The following is a 7,620-nucleotide window of genomic DNA, read 5'->3' as shown; positions in this document are numbered from 1 at the left end:
CACTAGGAGTAGCTCAAAGTGAGTGAGAGAGACTTGGAGAAGACCTTCTCTCTCTCCCCAAAACGTTTTGTGAGTGGTTGACATGTAGAACAACATGGAGGTGATTAGGTGTTAAATGACAAAAAAAAAGTAAAGTAAAATGTTTATAGCCTTGACTGTATTGGAGCCATATAGTATACTTTCAGTTCATCGTTCTTCACTATATTTATGTTATCGTATAATACGCTGCCACCAACTTATAGGTAGATATCATATAATTTGAGCTAGGGCGTAGACGACAGCATTGACAAGGAGGTGGCAGATCTCGCCTTGGCCGGGCTTGATGTTGAGCTTGCTCATGGCCGAGTGGTTGGGACTGAAGCCGCTAGTGTCCAGGTGGCAGGAAACGCCCAGGTTGTCGTAGGTGGTGGTCTTGCCTGACGTCTTGTCGGTGACACTGGCCGACATCTTGTAGATATTGGTGCTAGGCAGGTTGTGGCAGTACTACGCCGTGAAGGCGAAGGGCATGCTGTGGCAGGAGTGCTGCTTGGTTGCAGCGGGGCTGACCAAATCCAGGCTCAGGATGGTGAGCGGTTGGTCCATGATGGTGGCGTCGTAGAAGAACTCCATGGCCTTGGGAGTGCTGGTGCCCAGCCTGCTGGTAACAAAGGAGGTGAGGTCCTCCAAGGAAAACTAGTAGGTGCGATCATTGAATCCCTTGGGATCCTTGTCCGTGCACATTTGCAGGTTGGTGGCCATGGCGGTGGCCATGTCGGAGGTGGACGCGATGTCCAGTGTGATGAGCACGCTGGGCAGCTCGTTGACGTACATGGGGAGCAGGTCGGAGATGGGCATGGGCAGGAAGGACCTGGAGGTGGAGAGGCGCGACCCTAGAAACTCGGGCTCGGAGACTGTGATCGTATTGCCGGGCTACATGTCACTGAAGCGGCTGAAGAAGAGCACCAGGGTGGTCACGGCTTCCGCCGCATGCTTGCTACGGCATTGAAGGATGGAGTCGTCCAGCAGCCTGCGGCGCCTAGACATGCGCGTGCAGCTGTTGAAGGCGAGGGACGAGGCCGTGGCACCGCACAGGATGCGGGCCTAGCCGCAGAACTCCTCGATATTGGTGAAGCGGCCGGAGGAGGCGAGCTGCTGCGTGTAGGTAGCCACCTGGCCTGCGGAAAGAGGGGACTAGAGCGCCGCTAGGCCCGGGCACAGCAGTCCTTCTGCCGCTGCGAGTGAGGCGAATAATAATATGGCTGCCTGCACTAATGCGGCGACGCATGACAGGCGCATGAGCAGGGCACGCTGACGTTGCCAGGTGGAGGCCGCCATTTTAATTCTGTGGATCAACTAAAGCTGTGCCTAGGGTACTGAGAACTGTGCGCTGCTGCTCCGAATTATCAAGGACGTATCTGTGCCACAGACGACAAAGATAGTTCTCTCGAGGCGGCCAGCTTATATATTTTACTATCTGTAGAATAGTTGGATTAAGGACTCTGTCTAGTACTGTAGCGTCCTGCAGACCGCGCTGATTGCGACACACAGAGACTAGAGATAATGTTCTTGCCTCGTCGGAGATGTTTGGCTTCTAGCTCGGTGCTAAAATACAGAGATGTCGTTGGAGATGTCGTCCAAGTTCAAAGCTAATGGTCTTCAAAGTTGCAAAGAATATAGTCTTTGCTCAATGAAGCACAAAGTCTCTATGTGGAGAATCATCCGAACTAGCTCCTTATACCAATAGGAGAATTGCTGAGCAAGAACAACATGTCCAACAGTAAATGTTGTAGATGTAGTAGGCCATAAACAATGAGACACATGTTGTGGAACTGTTTTGTAGTATGCAACTCGTGGAAATGGGCCACTTATGCATGGATGGAATCACGAGGCAATAAGCTCTTTAAATTTACTGTCACTTTTGGTATTATTGATAGCATCAATGATGCTATGCTATATCATTCAGAGTATGGATCGTTATAATTTCTTTTTGTCTTTGATCATGTTGTATACTTAAAAACTAGTCTTTAATGGCTACGATGTGGGAAGATGCTATTGGGGTAGAAAGAATCAAGATACAAGGATAACTCCTCAATTTGGAGGATTATCCACAAACTACGAGATATGTGACATTGTAAATTTGTAAATAGATGTTGAGAGAGAGAGAGAGAGAGAAGTAAAGAAGGCTTCTCAAAGAATTAGCAAAACTTGCTCTTTGGAAAAAATAGATGTCGTGAATGGGTGCTTAGCAAACATTTTGAGTAATCGAGGCAATTGACAAAGGTAAAGAGCCCTAATTACAAGAATGGTAACTAAACAAACATTTTTGATTGCCAAGTCATGGTGCCATAAAGGAGATAAAGGAGAAAAGAAGCCTCCTGCAATGACATCATCACCTCTTGAGGGACAAGCTCCGTTGGCACAATTTGTTGCACAATTTGTTGTGAAGCCATACAAGTGTTTAGGGATAGCCATTATCAAAGAATGCTAGTCTGCATTCTTGCAACCTTATCACCCAATTGAACATGAACTCATGCCAGCAAGCACCAACACATCACCCTTGCCATGCACTTATATTTTTTTTGTGTTGACATGGGAGGTGTCTACATCTCATTTATGGTGCATTTGTGTTAAAGCCTCCACATACCTTCTGCATGCCAATGTTTTGGCTACAAAATGTGTATCTTTGCTCTATTGGTTCTCTCTACTGGTGTCGCATACATCGGTTGGCTTGAGTAGGCCATTATGGTCACAAATGTCTACTAGATGCAGGAGGCCCCGGATCACCTACCTCTTTGAGCCATGAAATTGACAGAAAGGGATTTTGTATGCTATGGAAATCACAATATTCATTCATATCGCTAGCAGCGGAGTGGAAGCTTGTGGTCAACCTATTATGGGTTGAGGAGACGTCATAAAGCCAATGAAGTAGAAAATACGAATCAAGTGCTAAAAGATAATTAGTACTAATGCTTGCTACTTTTCGAATTTATGAAAATAGAGGACGCGGGGATTTATGTGTACGATATGCTTGGATAGGGCAAAGCAAGATCCTTTGCAGATGGCCTGCGTTCATATATTTTGCTCTTTGTTCCTCCACATGTGGTTCCTCCAAGATAGCAATTATATATTACCCAACCTAGTACCGTAGGCGGCCCACATGTTTTCACCAAAAAAAATGGATATTGATGAAAGAAATGAGCCAAACTTCTCCTGCCCAGGCTACTAGACACCTTAACCTGAGCTACCTATTGTTGGAGCTATATAGAGAGCTCACACTTATGCTATATATATAGCTAGGAGTCCCCATTATATATGTGTACTAAGTGTGTGTTCTACACACTTTGGGGTTTGCAGATCTAGAGTCATCTCTCTCTCTCTCTCTCTCTCTCTCTCTCTCTCTCTCTCTCTCTCTCTCTCTCTCTCTCTCTCTCTCTCTCTCTCTCTCTCTCTCTCTCTCTCTCTCTCTCTCTCTCTCTCTCTCTCTCTCTCTCTGTGTGTGTGTGTGTGTGCTGCGGAGAGCACGCCCACAAAACATAGGTCTTGTGATGAACTAATTTAGCATTCTTGAAGATGCAAGAAGAAGATTTGTATTAGCAGTTGTGTTGCTTTCTTGTTCAACATTCAACAAAAGCCATAGTCGAGTTTTTTTCTACAAAGGCCATGAAAAGGAAAGTTTGTTAGGTTCTCGTGAATGAGGATCTGTTTGTGTGGCTGCATGCAGAAGAGACGAGTGATCAGAAGAAGCCGTATATAAGGAAGAGAGGAAAAATTCAAAAGCTACAGGCTGTGTCTAGGCATAAAGAAGAAAGAATTGCAAACTAATAATAGCGCTGCCACATCTAGTTTCATTTATGCATATTTTCATAGCGATGGCATCTTTTGAAGCAAGAGAGTTGCAGGCGAGACTAGTATATGCTTTTTTTTCTTTAATTAATAAGCATGGAATCCTAAGCATAGTCTATATGCTTTTTCCTAGATCGATTTAGCACTACCACATCTTGTGATGGCTATATAGAAGAAACTATTACCTTATTTTTAGTATAGCTGAGACGGCCTACACTATAGTAGGTCTGCGAGCTTGCTCACAAAGCCATGGCAATTTGTTGTACATTTTCTGCCAATTTCTTTGCATCGCCCTTAGTACTATAGTTCTTGGCTTTCACGGTCTCAGTAGCATGCACGTGGTGCAGTTGCACTCCCTGAGGACATGAGGACCTTCAACTCAAATAATGTTGCTAGAGTTTCTGAGACTCATGTTACAAGCAGCACCAAAAGCACTATTTAGTTCTCAAAATCAGCAGTCGACTTAGGTGTAACTTCCTCCACCCACATGTGGCCAAGGCCAATCATATTCAAGCCGCCTTCACAACAACTATTGTACTCCCCTGCAAACATCGTTAGCAAACTACTGCGAGATCAGTGTAGTATGCATCTCTATAGACGAGTGCTAATTATGGCTGCTCATTTGTATGCAAGCTACTTTATTATTAATTAGATCTCATGGGCACTATGCATAGTGGGTTTGTTATTATTAACCTTGAACTTATAAGCCCCAAATTGCACGTGCATAGGGAGGCGATTTGTAAAAGGCTGCTTTGCTTGGACACAAAACAGAGACGTTAGAGTGATGTGATTCTGATTCTGCTTTTGATTCAGGGATTTAAAATTCACATAATCACTCAAAATGACATTAGAGTGAACATTTAGTTGGTAAGGTGAATCTTTTGTTCACATTGACAAACTCATGCATTTATACTATTGGATGAAGAGGAAAGAAATTAATTTTGAAAAAGTCCAATTTATATGGTTGTTAACGTTAATTAATGTTTTGTGATCACGTAAAATTTTTGAGTCATCACGTAAATATTAAATCCCTAGATGTGGACTACAATGCCTCACGACGTCGGCTACAACCGTCGGCCCCAATTGGCAACACATTGTGAAACATTGGTATTTTTACCTTGCTATTTTAAGAAAATATAGTGTTATTTAAGAGCTTGGTTGTAAATAGTGTTGCCATATTTTATGGTATAGCACGAGTTGCTTTTTTGGCTTTGATTACATCAACAGCATGTTGTATTTATGTATAGCTTTTCTCATAAGTATTAAATGGATATTTAGAGATCATTGCCACTGCTTCTAGCGTGAGACTCATGAAAGCTGGCAGCATTACTTTAGTTCAAAGAAACTATGTCGAGCATTGTTGTCATTACAATCCAAAGATAACATCATAACAGTCCAAAGATAGCATCATAATAGTCCAAAGATAACGTCCCATATTTAGCACTCGTGAGCCAACTTGTGTATATATAGATCTGTCTGTTTCATGTCTTGATTATATGGTTGTTGCCTCATTATTGGTGGAGGTTGTCACTTATATTTGGTCAATCGATAATTTTACGTCATGATTTTACTAATAATTTCCTCATGATGTGATAGATGACGGATGTGACAGAGCCCTTATATGTATACTCGAGAGCTCGGCGCCTCGTACTTACCATTGGCATTATGTTTTATTTCGTCAGAGAGCTCGGTGCCTCGTACTTACCATTGTTATTATGTTTATTTCGTCATATTTCAAGTGCAAATATTCTCGATATCAAGGATGAGAAATGTGACAAAGTTCATGCATACCTGGGAGCCTGTTATCATTCTATTGATTGGTGCTATTGTTGTTATCGTCGTCTTGCACTATCGTCATCATTGGTGCTATGGTTGTTATCGTCTTATTCCACCCTAGTCACCATCAGGGATTTGGCAACTGTAATTATACAGCACTAGTGTTTCATATCATTTTTGTGAGCTTGTGTTTATGTGCACACATGTACTGCATTGTTGTTATATGTACCCGTGGCACCATTATTTGTTTCTCTGTCGTCTCTAGAGCGACGTTGCAAACCGTCTCTAAGGACAATGTGATGTGATTATTTCTAACCTTCACATTTCGATATGTTTCTTGAGTTAATGTTGTTCACGGCATAAAATCCACATCAAGCAGCATGTACATGGGCTCAAAGATATTGAAGCTGACCAAAGATATTGAAGAATTTGCATCAATTCAATTGTATATATAGTGTTGTTAAACTTCCAAAGACGCTTGAGAGCGCACATTGTATATTATGGAGTGATGTAGCTCCTCAAAAATGAATTTTGTAAACTTTCATAATTGTTAATATAACAGTGCATGTATATAATGCTATGGGCTTTTCCCTTGTACCCCCAAGGGTTTTTTCATCCACAGTTAGGGACTCCTATTTGAGTGAGTGTGTTTGAGCTATATAGAGAGCCCACACTTATGCTATATATAGCTAGGAGAGCCCACATGTATGCTATACTTCGGCCTTCCTCCCTCATCAACACCTATCGTGCTCTCTAAGTACGGCCACGTCTACTATTGGCCTTGCTTAATGTAACTCCTCAAACAACAACACTTACAACTTGACAACAATAATGTAGTAAATCTTAATACAATCATGCAATTCATTTCTCTACTTTATTCAACTCTCAAACATCAACATCCCTCTATTCTTGGGAGATGCACTAGCGACAAATGATCATCAAAAGGCCTTGGTTGGTGATCATGATGATCCTCCCCCTAACCAGATTCCTCAGCACCCTTCGCTTCTTTTGCCTCCATCCTCCCCACCCCCCCTTTTCATGAATAACTCGGGAAACTTCTACATTTCACATGCTAGGCTAGAGGACCAGACTCGCGACACTCGTATAGGATGTATGCCCTTGCACAACATTGTAGCTTGTAGAGTGTATTTCATTGACATTGATCAATCCATCCTCAGAAGAAGAAACATTCATATGAGAAAGACTCCTCACTTACCATCACTCTTCTTTCTTAGCATAGCATAACATCATAGTAATGAAGATGGAGAAGATGGCAAGCTAATCATTGAAACATGTCTCTTGGTTGGATTTGCATTCCATAGCCAAGAGTGCTGGTGTAGGCTCTCAACTTGTCAACAAGCTTGGAGAAGGAGATGGAGTTCTTGCACTTGGCACTTCACACGATGAGAGTGTGTGTGTGTGTGTGTGTGTGTGTGTGTGTGTGTGTGTGTGTGTGTGTGTGTGTGGCGGGGGGGGGGTATACCCCCCAAGATATTCCTCTACTTGCATGGTTGACCCCTCTTCTAGATCATGCTTGTGGCTTGTTGGCTCTCTCGAGCCTAGCCAATCACAAGCCATGGTCACAACTAACAATAGAGGTAGCCTTTGGACAAGTTTCATTCTTTCCCCTTTGAGAGAGAGGACTTTATAAATGCTTAAATAATTGATTTAATTAGCTAAATTATCATTGGCCCCTTTAGAGGCCAAAGAATAGGCTTTAGGCACTGATGGGGGCTTTTCACAAGCCAAGCTCCCATACCCCTCTTCTCTCGTCCCCACCCCATGAAAACCCCCTCTTAGGGAGGGAGTGATAAAAGGCATTGGAAAAAGTAAGAAAAAAAAAAGTATGATTATTTAAATATATAAGAAAGGTAAAATAGGCCACCTCATTCCTGCGGGGTAGCCCATCCCCACCTTGCCTCCTTTTTCTTCACTATTGTCCCACCGTGTGTCCCTTTTCCTCTCCTCCACTCAAAAGGTCAACCCCCTCTCTCTTCCCCTTGTCCTTTCTCCTTCCTCTCT

The 7,620-nt window shown here is 42.9% G+C and overlaps 1 pseudogene; it reads right to left on the bottom strand.

Annotated features, from left to right (window-relative positions):
- Positions 1–249: 249 nt before the first annotated feature.
- LOC147455465 (BURP domain-containing protein 3-like) lies at positions 250–1,275 on the bottom strand (annotated as a pseudogene).
- Between the last annotated feature and the right edge of the window lie 6,345 nt (positions 1,276–7,620).

This window comes from Adiantum capillus-veneris, chromosome 6, assembly GCF_014529385.1.
Source record: "Adiantum capillus-veneris isolate H3 chromosome 6, ASM1452938v2, whole genome shotgun sequence".
NCBI lineage: Eukaryota > Viridiplantae > Streptophyta > Polypodiopsida > Polypodiales > Pteridaceae > Adiantum > Adiantum capillus-veneris.
Note: the sequence above shows the minus strand (reverse complement) of the source record. Positions and strands in the feature narration are given on the sequence as shown.